Source organism: Manis pentadactyla, chromosome 7, assembly GCF_030020395.1.
Source record: "Manis pentadactyla isolate mManPen7 chromosome 7, mManPen7.hap1, whole genome shotgun sequence".
Taxonomy (NCBI): Eukaryota; Metazoa; Chordata; class Mammalia; order Pholidota; family Manidae; genus Manis; species Manis pentadactyla.
The window spans coordinates 143636516-143651889 of NC_080025.1; positions in this window are offsets into that span (position 1 = coordinate 143636516).

The window sequence follows — 15374 nt, forward strand, 5'->3', positions numbered from 1 at the left end:
CTCCAGCCAGTCTCAGAACAATCCTCCCTCCTCTCCTAGGCAGCCTCTCTCATTGGCTTGTAGTCTCTTCAGAAAACATTAGAGAGGTGACAGATGAAAAGCAGGCCACAAATTCTATCTGCCGGGAGAGAGGGAGGTGAGAGAGAGGGACTGTGTCCCCAGGAACAGGAAAAGAACAATGTGTGTGTTTTCTCGCAAAGCCAGCCTCAGAGGGTGACCCAGAAAGCCTCAGAGCCACCAGAAGAAGAAGTTGGTTTGGTTTGGTTTGGTTCTTAATAACAGCTCCCTTTCCCCCTCCCGCCACATCCCCGTAAGGCTTCTGCCCTGAGAATGGAGACCAGAGGAGCCAGTGACCAGTGGGGCACAGCTGCATCCCCACCAGCCACTCGCCGCCGGGCACTGGCTCCTCCGTTTACCTCTCCGGCATAGAGATGGCTCTATAAGTAATTCTAGGTGGCAGTGGAGGCTGGAACTCAAGGCAGGCGTCTTGTCTGACAGGACTTAGAGCTCTGGCCTCCTTCGTGTTTCTCTGTCAGAAGCCCAGCTCTCAGGTCAGCCATGCTCTGACTTAAGGTGGAAACAAGGGTCAGTATGTCCCTTCACCCCGGTGGACTTTTATTTCCACAGAAACCAGAGAAACATCTGGCCCCAGACACAGTGTGATTTGGGCAAAGTGACGAGCCCTTGGTGGGGGTGCCCTGGGCCCCTCACACCGCCCTGGCTGATGCTCCTACTCTCCCCCGTGCCCTGGCCCTGCCGAGGGCCCCTGCGTCACAGGACACTAACGTGCCTCTCGGGAGACAGTGTCAGGTGAATGTGGCAGAGTTTGTGGCTTACTTCCACCTTTGAATTCAGATTAATTCTTGAAAAACAACTATACTCAGGAAAGTGAGATACAGGCAACTCTTGGTCCTTTGCTCAGGTTGGAGAGGGGGCTGATTTCAGTGCAGATAACACACACACAGACACACACTTTGCAATGAAAGCTATGCTTGACTTACAAAATATTCTCCCATATTAATACTGCAGTTTTAACTTATCAAATAATGATAACTATTACACTAAATGTGGTGGACCCACACCCTCCTGCTACAGGAGACAGAAAGGTGCTCTCTTAACATATAGAAGACTCTAGTTTTTTTTTTTTACTAGTGAGAAATGCATTCTATATCTCATTTTTGCCAGAAAAAAAAAAGAAGGTAAAGTCCTCTCAGATGGAGATAAGTATTTTGGTAGACATTCATCAGCTCTACAGTGGTCTGTCATGCGTGCTTTCATGCCCGCACTCAAGTCATTCAGCTCTCTCAGCACATATTTTTAAATGCTTGATAGACACGCCAGGGACACTGCACAAATGCAGCCAGTCCACACGTGCCTTGGGAATTTTTCATGGTTGAAGTAATCATGCAATTTTACCTGCTCTAAGCTGCCCAGGCTGCCACTTATGTGCCCACACCGGAGAGAAGATTGATCTTGATCAGTGACTTTTTGTGCATTAGAGAGAAATGCAAGTTTGTCATTGAAAAAAGAATCTTGGTTCTGTCTTCAGGCACTTCCCCAGCTACAACGCAGAGACGGGACGGGACAGCCTTCTACTGGGACAACCGGATGCCTTTTCCTCGAAACTGTTCATACACTTTGTTGGTTTTTTCCTGTTAAATTATATGTATTTTTCTTGTTGATTCAAGAAAGTGAAAGATTGCCTTTTCTATATTATAGGTAATGTATAGTACCTGCACCTTTCTTTTCCACATCCAGAGTTTTATGCTAATCAGGCCTCCTCTTTTTCTTTCTGCATTAAAATGAGGAATTCTGGTGATGACTCGTCAGTGCTTCTAATTGCTTGCAAAAGAATAAATTAATTAAATTAAAATTAAAATAACAATTAAAAAAGGAAAATTGTTCCTTTTCTCCTACAGCTGCAGAGTAAAACAACAAATATTATTCCTACAAATGAGTCTGTGAGACATCCAGTGCTCAAAAATTGTAGCTCTGTCCTGTGAAAATAACCCTTCATCTCTAAAAGACTATAGAATTATGGCTGTCTTATTTTATAATGTGTCTCCTATCAGTGAAATGTAAACTGAAACTAAGCAATTCCTAGAGGCCTAAATACTTGTAAGATTTCTTGGACAAATCCAAAGGAGATTGCTGATATTTCCCTCTTCTACCAGAATCATGCAGATAATAAAACAAAATAAAACAAAATGAAATAATGAAAGAGTTTGAGAATCTTGTCGCATTTAAATTCACAATATGCTAAGTAAAATAGAACTGTCAACTGCTGTCAACTGTCTTACAAATACTACCCCCTGCTGTCTGTTTCTTAAGTTAGTTATGGTAAGTTTTTAGCACAATCTGAACATTTTAACAAATGTTTTCTTTATGACTTCTGTCATTCTTAGAAAGCTCTCCTTTCTCATCCTTTTACTTAAAGATACATTACCTATGTCCACATAAAAATCAGCATACAAGTATTTAGCATTTTTATTCATAATTGCCAAAATTTGGAAGCAACCAAGATGTCTTTCAATAGGTCAATGGACAAACTGTGGTGCATCCAGATAATGGAATATTATTCAGTGCTAAAAAGCAGTGAGCTATCAAGCCATGAAAAGACATGGGGGAAACTTAAATGCATATACTTAACAACATGTTCCTAAATAATCAATGGATCAATGACCAAATAAAAACAAGAGATCAACATATGGAGACAAATGAAAACAATAACTCAACACTGCAAAATCTGTGGGACACAGCGAAGGCTGTGCTAAGAGGGAAGTATATTCCTATACAGGCTTACCTCAGGAAAGAAGTACAATCCTAAAAGAACAGTCTGAATTCACAATTAATGAAACTAGAATAGAAGAACAAATGAGGCCCAAAGTCAGTAGAAGGAGGGACATAATAAAGATTAGAGCAGAAACAAATAAAATTGAGAAGAAAAAAACAGTAGAAGGAATCAATGAAAGCAAGAGCTGGTTCTTCAAGAAAATAAACAAAATAGATAAACCCCTAGCCAGACTTATCAAGAAAAAAAAGAGAGTCTACCCACATAAACAGAATCAGAAATGAGAAAGGTAAAATCACTGTGGAGATCATAGAAATATACAAAGAATTATTAGATAATACTATGAAAAATTATATGCTAACAAATTGGATAACTTAGAAGAAATGGATAACTTTCTAGAAAAATACAACCATCCAAGGCTGAGCCAGAAAGAAACAGAAAATCTGAAGACCAATTATCAGCAATAAAATTGAATTGGTAATCAAAAAACTACCTAAGAATAAAACCCCTGGACAAGATGACTTCACCACTGAATTTTATCAAACATTTAGTGAAGACCTAATACCCATCCTCCTTAAAGTTTTCCAAAGAGTAGAAGAGGAGGGAATACTTCCAAACTCATTCTATGAGGCCATTATCACTCTAATACCAAAACCAGGAAAAGACACCACAAAAAAAGAAAATTACAGACCAATATCCCTGACGAACATAGATGCAAAAAATGCTCAACAAAATATTAGCAAAATGAATTTTAAAATATGTTAAAAAGATCATCCATTATGATCAAGTAGGATTTATCCAGGGATATAAGGATGGTACAACATTTGAAAATCCATCAACATCATCCACTACATCAATAAAAAGGACAAAAATCACATGATCATCTCCATAGATGCTGAAAAGGCATTTGACAAAATTCAACATCCATTCATGATAAAAACTCAACAAAATGGGTATAGAGGGCAAGTATCTCAACATAATAAAGGCTATATATGACAAACCCACAGCCAACATCATACTTAACAGTGAAAAGCTGAAAGCTTTTCCTTTAAGATAGGAAAGAAGATAAGGATGCCCACTCCCCACTTTTATTCAACAAGTACTGGAGGTTGAGCCACAGCAATCAGACAACACAAAAAAAATAAAAGGCACCCAGATTGGTAAGGAAGAGGTTAAACTGTTACTGTTTGCAGATGACAGGATACTGTACATAAAAAAACTTAAAGAATCCACCCCAAAACTACTAGAACTTATAACTAAATTCAGCAAAGTGTCAGGATACACAATTAATACACAGAAATATGTTGCATTCCTATATACTAACAATGAACTAGCAGAAAGAGAAATCAGGAAAACAATTCCATTCACAATTGCATCATAAAGAATAAAATACCTAGGAATAAACCTAACCAAGGAAATGAAAAACCTATACCCTGAAAACTACATGACACTCTTGACAAAAACTAAAGAAGGTAGCAATAAATGGAAATATATCCCATGCTCATGGATAGGAAGAATTAATGTTGTCAAAATGGCCATCCTGCCTAAAGCAATCTACAGATTCAATGCAATCCCTATCAAAATACCAAAAGCATTCTTCAATGAACTAGAGCAAATAGTTCTAAAATTCAGAATGAACCACAAAAGACCCCAAATACCCAAAGCAATCCTGAGACGGAAGAACAAAGCTGGGGTGATTACGCTCCCTGACTTCAAGCTCTACTACAAAGCCACAGTAATCAAGACAATTTACTACTGGCACAAGAGCAGACCCATAGATCAATGGAACAGAATAGAGAGCCCAGATATAAACCCAAGCATATATGGTCAATTAATATACAATAAAGGACCCATGGACATACAATGGGGAAATGACAGCCTCTTCAACAACTGGTGTTGGCAAAACTGGACAGCTACATGCAAGAGAATGAAACTGGATTATTGTCTAACTCCATACAGAAAAGTAAACTCAAAATATATCAAATACCTGAATGTAAGTCATGAAACCATAAAACTCTTAGAAAAAAACATAGGCAAAAATCTCTTGAATATAAACATGAGCAGCTTTTTCCTGAACGCATCTCCTCAGGCAAGGAAAACAAAATAAAAAATGAACAAATTGGACTACATCATGCTAAAAAGCTTCTGTACAGCAAAGGACACCATCAGCGGAACAAAAAGGCATCCTACAGTATGGGAGAATATATTTGTAAATGACATATCTGACAAGGGGTTAACACCCAAAATATATAAAGAACTCACATGCCTCAACACCCAAAAAGCAAATAACCCTATTAAAAAATGGGCAGAGGCTATGAACAGACAATTCTCCAAAGAAGAAATTCAGATGGCCAACAGGTACATGAAAAGATGCTCCACATCACTAATCATCAGGGAAATGCAAATTAAAACCACAATGAGATATCACCTCAGAGCAGTTATGATATGGCCAGCATCGAAAAGACTAGGAACAACAAATGCTGGCAAGGATGTGGAGAAAGGGGAACCCTCCTACACTGCTGTTGGGAATGTAAATTAGTTCAACCATTGTGGAAAGCAGTATGGAGATTCCTCAAAAAACTGAAAATAGAAATACCATTTGACCCAGGAATCCCACTCCTAGGAATTTACCCAAAGAAAACAAATCCCAAATTCAAAAAGACATATGCACCCCTATGTTTATCACAGCACTATTTACAATAGCCAAGATATGGAAACAACCTAAGTGTCCATCAGTAGATGAATGGATTAAGAAGAGGTGGTACATATACACAATGGAATATTATTCAGTCATAAGAAGAAAACATATCTCACCATTTGCAACAACATGCATGGAGCTAAAGGGTATTATGCTCAGTGAAATAAGCCAGGTGGAGAAAGACAAGTACCAAATGATTTCACTCATCTGTGGAGTATAACAACAAAGCAAAACTGAAGGAACAAAATAGCAGCAGACTCACAGACTCCAAGAAGAGACTAGTGGTTACCAAAGGGGTGGAATGATGGAAGACAGGTGGGGACGGATTGAGGGGCATTATGATTGGCACACGTGGTGTGTGTGGGGTCATGGGGAAGACGGTGCCTCACAGAGAAGACAAGTAGTGACTCTATAGCATCTTACTACACTGATGGACAATGACTGCAATGGGGTGTAGGGGGGACTTGATAATATGGGTGAATGTAACCACAATGTTGCTCATGTGAAAACTTCATAAGAGTGTATGATAACTTAATAATAAAAAAAATTCATCAATATATTCCACCATGCCTAAAGACCAATGAAGGAAAACCATGTATGCATCTCAATAGAGAAAGAAAACCATTTGAAAATTCAAGAACTTTATAAAACTCTCTGAAACTAAGAATAGAAAGGAACTTCTACAATCTGATAAAAGATATCAACCAAACAATTTTTATAAAAATGTTTATAAAATGGTGAAACCCTGAATAATTTCACATTAAGGTGGGAAACAGCAATTTTGAAACTATGGTATACTGAGGTTCAACCATCAGCAAATATATTGTAGCTAATGAAAACCAAATTTCTCACTGCTTGAGAAAGCAATACAAATAAAGGGAGAATGTTGGAATAAACCCTGGTTCTAGGCTCTAGTCAGAAATATTAATATGAATCCATGGTTGTTATTTTTTCATAGAGAAACAAATATATATGTGGGGGGAGTTCAGTAATACATACATGGATTTCCTAGCTGTCTGCTGAGAAGGACTCCAAGTAGTGGTACCCCAATGCAGTGAGAACACCCAGTACACAGATCTTGATTTCTAAATGCCATTCTCCAATAAAAAGTAACCAGGACTCTTTAGAGAAGTGGCTGATTCCAGGGCTGGGAGAAGAAAAACACAGGATGAATTTGGAGCATCTTATAGTAACAAAACGTAAGGAAGTGTAAAAAGCAAAACAAAACAAACAAAGAAACAAAACAAGGGGAGGGCATATCAGAAGGACATAAGACAACCTGACAGAGCTCCCAATGGCTGATGGTTTCTTTTTATAGAAATATTCTAGCTAATACACACAGAAGGAAAGATAAAAATTAAAGTATCATAATTTTGCAACCCTTAATAAATTAATGAATCCAATGCTCATCAATGATTACTAGATATCACTAAAAGAGATACAACTAGACATCATATGCCTCCTTGAAGGAAGAGTGCACACCACTTGTAAGTTGCAATGTATGGACCCTATGTGGATCCATATTCAAATAAAATATTAAAAAGCATGACAACTGGGAAACTGTGAACACTAGTTATTTAATATTACATATTAATTTTTTAGATATGATATTAATGAAAGGGAGAGTCCTACTGCTTTAGAGTTATACGCTGGGATGTTTACAGATGAAATGATGATATCTAGGATTGTCTTTCAAATAATCAGGAGAGGGAAGGATAGAGGTTTAGAGGAAACAAGATCGTCACATATAATAATAATAACTGACACATAATGATTGATACATTGAGGTAGGTACACTATTTTTTCAACTTCTGTTTGAAACTTAAGTTTTCAAAATATATTGACAAAAGTTTATCAAAGTTCACAACACTTCACTTAGATATATTGGATTAAATGGGATAACTTCCAGTCTGTAAGTGAAAGGGTAAGAGATATAGCATATTCATTTGATAGGTCTTGGTAAAGCCTGTTTGGTATACTTCCCAGATATTGTGAAACCTAATATCTCTAATGACTGGCTAAAAATATCTTTTAGCAAATCAAATAGTTTACATTATTTTGTTTTCAACAAAAGGGAAAGCAAATGTATCATTAATAAATAATTAAAAGTTAATGACAGATCACTATGTGGTTTCGACATTTTGCTTGGAAGGAGTTCAAAGAACTGAGTGGCACTGCTATAACAAAATTGGTTCCACTCCTATTTATTTATTTATGTGAACAAGGTTTTCTTAGTGCCTGCTCTGATTAAAACAAAATAATAGGAATAAAATTGACCTGAACATTGTCTCATTTTAACAAAGAATAGTCATGCACTCATATATGAAATAAGTGAAAAGTTCTAATCCATTAAGACATGCATTTCCAAAATTTAAAAATCATGTTAAATAATTTTTTTTCAAATGCTGTGATATGTTTGTGTTCCTTTGCTCAATTATGTACTAATAACAACCTGAATAATAATTAAATATGGAAAAGACGCTTAAAGCTTTAGGGTCATAGAATAGTTTTCGATATATATTTTTGTGGCAGAAATATATGCTAGGGTGATCGAGATTTTCCAGCACAAAAATCCATTGTAATAAGATTCACTTCTGTGGGAGAGGTAAATGGACAGTCAAGAAGAAAAAGGAACACTGTAAAATTACTGACTATTAGAAAAGAGCTTGTTCATGCATATTTAAAATAGCTTAAGGCTAGTATCTAATTTCTGTTAGGTATTTTTAAAGAATTAGCAATTGCATCTCAAAATGTTAATATCTTCAATGTACTAGCAATTGCATTTTTTGCAAACATTTGTGATAAAAAAATTTGAAAGTTCAGTTTAAAATGCTCAAGAGGGCACCAAGTTTTAAAAATTCTTTCAGTGAATACATGAGCCAAGCAGTCTGAAGACCACTGCCACAGAGAGTCTCTCACATGAATGACTGCGAATATTTTTATAGGAAAGCTTATAACAGTAAAAAGCTAGAAACAACCAAATATCCATCAACAGTGGATTAGATAAACAAATTATAGAAGACCCATACTGTGGAGTAATACATAGCAGTAAAAATGAACAAAAAATAGTTATCTGCAAAATCAAGGATAAATCTCACATACATTATGTTGAGCAAAAGAAGCAATTCCCAGAATACATCTAATTCCATTTCTGTCAAGGTTAATAGTGGACAAAACTAAAAATATGTATTATTTAGAGCACCAGACATGTGTATATAGAAGTATAAAGAAAAGCAGATGGATGATTGTAACAAGACAGGAATAGTGACAGCACCTGGGGAGAAAGGAAGAAAAGTGAGGTGACAGGAAGACTCTTAGGGGGGAGGAGGGGAGGCTTTGAAGAGCAATGCTGTTATTCTTGACCTGGGTATTTGCTTTATTGGGCTTCTTTACACCGTACACATATGATATATTTAACTGTACAAAATGCAATCATGTTGAAAAATATGAAACAGGATCTGAACAGAAAAACATACTATGTTATTGTATGAAAAGACTACTATAAAGATATAAATTCTTCCAAAATTTATATATATTTAATTTCATTCCAATTGAAACCCCAACTTTTTGTGTGTAGAAATAGATAATACTTTCTCAAGGCTCCCATGGAATGAAATATGCCTGAGCATAATCAAATCAGTCTAGTGTTGATATAAGAACAAATGAATCAATAGAACAATATACACAGTTCCTAGTGAATCTCAGTTAACAATGGGATTCAATAAATGGCAAAGGCAGGGAAATAACAGTTTATTTAGTAAGTAGTGCTGACCCACATGGTTTTCCAACTAGAAGACAGTAAAGCTGAGGTCTTACCTGACATAATATAAAAATCCAAAGAGGATTATTATTTGTAAAAACAAAACAAAAAAAGAAATCTTAAAATAAAGGAAACAGTATGTAAAAGCCAGGAGTTGGGCATACTTCCTTAACCAAGGACATGAAGTCAGAATTTATCAAAGAACAGATAGCTTTAAATATTTTATTATGGCAAAGATGCCATAAATAAAGTTAAAGACAAAAAAAATAAATTTGAAAAAGATGAAATTTTAAAATTTATGTTATAAAAAGAGCTCAAAAAATCAAAGAAAATGTGCAACTTACGTGTAGATGTTTCAGAGATGAACAATAAATACCCAATACCCATATGAAAAGATACTTGATATCATAAATAGTCAAGGAGGTGAAAATTAAAATAGCAACTTGCAAAAACAAAAAGTTATAACATCTACTATTGGCAAAAATTAGGGGTGAGGTTAGGGAGAAGGACGTAGGAAGCTTCTAACGCACTGCTGGTGAAATGTAACATACAGCCTTTCTGGGAAGCTCTCCAATGCTACTTATTGCATTTTAAAATATTTATGCCCTTCAATGAGCATTCCTGACCCAAAGACTCCATCTTAGAGCAGAAGAGCTCCAGGCAGTGCAGTATTGTTTCTAGAGGCAAAAATACAGGAAGTGAGAGAGAAGCTCATCAGCAGGGATATGGTGGCAATACTGTGCAGCCATCAAAAAGGACGGTTAGAATGGCTAAAATTAAATGGACTGAACACACCAAGTGTTGAGGAGGATGTGGAGGAGCTGGTTGGGATATAAAATGGTGCTATCATCTTAAAAAACAGTTGGTCACTTTCTTAAAATAAACATACACCCACAATAAGCTTCAGCCATTCTACTCTTAGGCATTTCCCAAGAGGAAAGAAATCATCTGCCCATAAAAGACTTGTGCCTGACTCTTCATAGAAACTTTATCTGTAATAGCCAAAAATTGGGAACAACCCAAATGTCCATCAACAGATGAATGGATAAACAAACTGTGGCAATACCCACACGATGGACTATTACGCAATAGTCTGAAGAAATGAACTACTGATACACACGGCTACACTGATGGGTCTCAAGATCATCATGCTGAGTGAAAGCCATCAAGCAAACAAAAAAAATGAGGACAGCTTGTATGATTCCACTTACCTAAAACTCTGGAAAATGCACGTGAATCTACAGTGACAAAAAGCATATCAGTGGTTGTCTGGAGATGGGGGGGTGAGGAGGGCCAGGAGGGAGAGATTACCAAGGGACATGAGGACACTTTGGGGAGGTGATGGATATAGTCACTCTCTTGATTGTGGTGGTAGTTTCTTAGAAACCTATCAGGTTGTACCCTTTAAATATGTGCAGTTCATTGTATATCAATTTCACCAGGATAAAGATAAATGCGTACAAAGAAAAAGCACACACGTGCATGAGCTGGTGAGTCACTTGGGATGGGGAGGTCAGTGTGGAGGGAGGCTGGCAGGAGATTGGCAGAGGAGTTAGAAAGGGGAAGAGAAGAAATACTGAGCTAAAAAGAAAATGTCCACAATAAAAAATTTGGAAAAATGTTGAAAATGACTAACCCCAGTTATTGGTTTCCCATGTTTTTACAGTTTGTGCATGACGGCTGCTGTTTTTTAAACTCTTACCCACTATTAAGCAATGACGGCCAGGTCCAGAATCAGGAAGAGATGTCTTTGGAGAACTTTCTGAAACCTGAGAGGCTTTTGCAACTTTCTGTGTGCTTTTTAACTTTTGGTACCCATTCAGCAGTTACAGTCAGCTTAGCCTATTCTGCCTGCTTGACAACATTGTTGTTACTTTTAGAATTTGTCTCTGGTTACTGTGCCTGTCCTTCAGGGCCCCTTCTGTTCCGAGTAACACAAGGTCAGCTCACAGCTGCTTAAGCAAAAAATGTATCATCTCACATAACAAAAAGCGCAGAGACATCTCTAGCCTGCTATGTGGATTCTCCCTCCTGCCCTCTCCCCTCCCTCCCTCTGCCCAGCCTCTCCCTTTCTCCTCCTCTGCCTCCTCTTCTCTCCCCGCTCCCCCCACCTCTCAAAACTGTTTCTTTGTTAGCTTCACTCTTGGAGAGACCCTCTCCAGGACCGGCTGCAGAGGGCCTGCTCACATTGCTTTCACAACCAGCAATCCAGGAAGAAAAGGAGCTTTTTCCAGCCATTCCAACAAAAATCCCAGGACTGAGTCTTGTTGGACAACCTTGGACCCTAAACCCATCCCTGTGGCCATGGGGACTGAATGCAGGGATTGACCTGGATCACATGTTCACCCCCAGTCGGGAGTGGGGGGTAGTGGAGGTGCAGGGCTAGCATGAGAGAAAGTAAAGCTAGACTCACTTAAAGCGCAGGGACTGAGAGAGGAGTGTTCCCAAAGGGGAGTCGGGGGCCTGGCCCCCAGAAACAGCAGGAGTGGAGGCTAAGCAGCAGAAACAGCCAATGTTTTAGAAAGTTGTCATGAAGCAAAATCGAAGGTTACCATTCATGTATTGATAAAGGCGGTGCACACTAGCATGATGTGGTTTTAGGACTTCCTTATGCAGCATTTAAGTAAATATGTCCCATACCTAAGTTATTTCTAGTTTTCTTTTTGTAATTTTTACTTTTTTGCACCCAGGGCTGCCCTCTTTATCAGTGCATCCCTGTCTTTGTGTTCCACCAATAGGAGTGATTGTTTCTAGTTTCTCACATGAAAATGAGGCTGTCTTCACCCCGCCCTCCCTTCCACTCGCCATCCACCTTCCACAAAGTTTCTGAAGAGACAGTGTAAAAAAAACAAACTTTTTTCTGCCTCTTTACTCATTCACTGGATTGCTGTATTTTAGAATCCCAGCCCTAACTTGTTTCCTCTCAAAATTCTGAAGACCTCGCTCCGTTTGTCCTGCAACTGACTTTGGGTCTGGTGCCCACCTGCTTCCTTGTCTTTGTAAGTGACCTGGTGGTGTCACCGGAGACGGGTTCTTGGTCTCATCATGAAAAAGAATTCAAGAATGGACCCAAAAAGCCGTTGAGCATTGAGGTTTTTTGGAGAGTAAGAGTTTAAAGACAAGAGTACCTACCGGTACTGAGAGCCGGGCCCAGGCAGACCCAGGCGGAGTCTTGCTGAGGAAACAAGAGCCTTCTTATGCAAAGGGAAGGGAATATCCACTAGTGAAATCAGGTCTCAAAGGGGAACAGGTGGGGGCTTTTGGGGGCTGGGCTTGCTCCACCCGCACATGGGGTCGGGGAGTTTTGGGCTGTATTTGGCTGTCATCCGAACTGTCATGGCACTGGACAGTGTGATTTTACTCCGATAATGAGTGTACAATGCATTTTGGGCTAAAGTTTGGGTCAACGTCTCTTCCGTGTTGGAACCAGCCGGTTTTGGCCGGTCTGTTATCTGTACCCTCACTCCCACATCCCGAGAAAACAGCTTACACAGGATGTGTAGAACATAAGCAAACATTTGGCTAAAGTCCCTCTTCCTGCTCCTGCTCACGTCTGGCTCTCACATTTTAACCTCTTAAGTTTAACCTGCGTCTTCTAATTGCCTCTCTGCACAGCACGTCCTTACAGCTGATGGTTGCACCATGCTCCAGCTCCCTTCCTCCTGCTGGAGATGCTATTTGGATGTTTTTCCTTCGCCTTCTGCTTCTTTAGGGTCTGTTTTTCCAGCAGCTCACTTAGACCTCTGCCTTCCTGGTGCTCCCTGTCACCTGCGGCTCTCTGTTCCGTCCAAATGCGGGCGGCGGCAGCCTGCGCGTGCTGGGTGTGCGCCTGCGCGGGCTCGCCCAGGGGCTCCTCCGGCGCAGCCATCAGCTCAGGACTCCCAGCCCCGAGCCGGCCGGAAGGGGGCCTTTCAGTGTCACAGCCGGCTGTGAAATCTCCGGCCTCCCGGAGAGACTGCTCAGTCATTTCAGAGAATGGCTCTAGGCGGCTTAGCGGTGTCTGAGCTCTTTTGCCGCGGGCCCCACTGTGCTGTGGGTGATCTGTGCCTGCGGGTCTTTCCAGGATCCTCGGCTGTCATGTTGCACTTTAAAGAAGCAAAATGACAAAAGCAAATAGGTGTAATGATAAAGCAAGATAGGTGCTGGCTGGGAGAGGATGGAAAAGATCTAGGGAAAGTCTTTCTTCCGTTTTTAAACAGTTTTTTAATGATTTAAGTTACTGTTTAAATGATAGAATAATCAAAACATACGAAGGCATAGAGTGAACCATCTCCCTCCTACCTCATCTCCTAGATGCTCGATTTCCCTCCCTTAAGGAAGTCTTGTTGCTAGTTTTGGTGTTTCCATTCAAAACCACCCTATGCATATAAAAATAAACTTGCATATATTTACATATATATGCATGTGTATATTTGCATACACTGCAAAGAATACATACAATCTGTTATGCTGCACATATGCTTTTGTGTACCATATTCACTCATAAGGGAGTGGTAGGTAAATCAGGGGAAAGACTGCAGTGTAATGTGGAAGTCACATTGGCACCTATGTGATTTTTGGCCCCAGGACTATCCCAGTGATTTATCCCACCAAGTAACAGCAATCAAGCAACTACACCTGGGTTCACTCCCAGGGCAGCACCAAGCTGAGAAAGCTTTGAGTACAGCACCCCAGGATCTGACCTAGAGGTTCCTGGGCAACCAGCTTAAATGCCAGTTAGCGTATCTCAGTCTCTGAGCCTATTAATGAAAACTCTTTCAGCTAGATTACTTCCTGATCACATACTAAAATGATTAAGACTTAGTCTGGCTTCAAGCACTGCTGAATTCATTTCTCAGGCAGTATCATGGAGAGCGGTCTTTCCCCCTCTGAGGTCCGACTTCCTCGGGTTGCATTCATTCTCAAGCTCCTCCGGTGGTTCTTTTTCAGCTCCAGGAGGAACTCTCATGGGCAATATTGTTGCTACAGCTCGTTTTCCATTTTTCCAGGTTCAAGTTCAGTGTAAAAAGCCAGAGCCTTTTCTGGTAGCCCTAAGATTTACTCTGACATGACTGGCTTGAGCCATATGTCCACACCAGAAACAATCACCACAATCTGGTGGAAATGATCTGCTCCTTGATCTAAGTTTGGGTCACATGCTGTCCTCACGTCGAGCTGAAGATAAAGCTCCACCATAAACAAGTAGTTGGACAATGAGAAAAAAAAAAGTGGATCTTCAAATGTTCCTAGGGAAAGGGGGAATGAATGCTGGGGCCATCTGCTTATGAGATTCCTTACTAACACTAGCCTACTGATTCTCAAAAAATATTTTCCCATCCCAATATGTTTCAACCAAGGATGGGGGGATAATTTAACTCCAGATAGTCCTGATGTATCTCCTAGTGGGAATGTTCTTCCATTCCCACGCTGAGAATCACTGCCCTATCAAAGCAAACTGAGTGTAAATGGCTCAAGCAAACTCGGCTGGAGAAAATAATTCATGTCATTTATTGATTCCTCCAACAAGTGTTTAGAAGTTGTCCTCCCAGCTCTCTCTAATATCATGCTGTAGATACAAGACAGAAGGGTATGTTTACCATTACAATTCATTGCTGACTTCCAAATTCATACTTACAAACGAAATTGTCCATCAACAGAAGAATGGATGAACAAAATGTGCTATATGCATACCATGGAATATCATTCAGTCTTAAAAAGGAAAGAGATTCTGACATACACTATAACATGATGAACCTTGCAGACATCACACCAAGTGAAATAGGCCAGACACAAAAGAATATTGTATGATTCCACTTATGTGCAGTACTTGGAATAATCTAATTCACAGAGATAGAAAGTAGAATGATGGTTACCAGGGTTGAAGGGAGGGGAAATGGGGAGTTAATGTTTAGTGGGTACAAAGTTTCAGTTGGGGAAGATGAGAAAGTTCTGGAGGTGGTTGGTGGTGATGGCTACACAACAATGTGAGTGTACTTAATACCACTGTATGCTGAAAAATGGTTAAAATGTATGCTGTATGGTTAAAATGGTAACATTTTTAAAAATAAAAAGAAATATAACATTAGTGAGAGATGGTAGGGAAAAATAGTAAAGAGTTCGAAATTTAGTCTTTCTTTCATAAAATA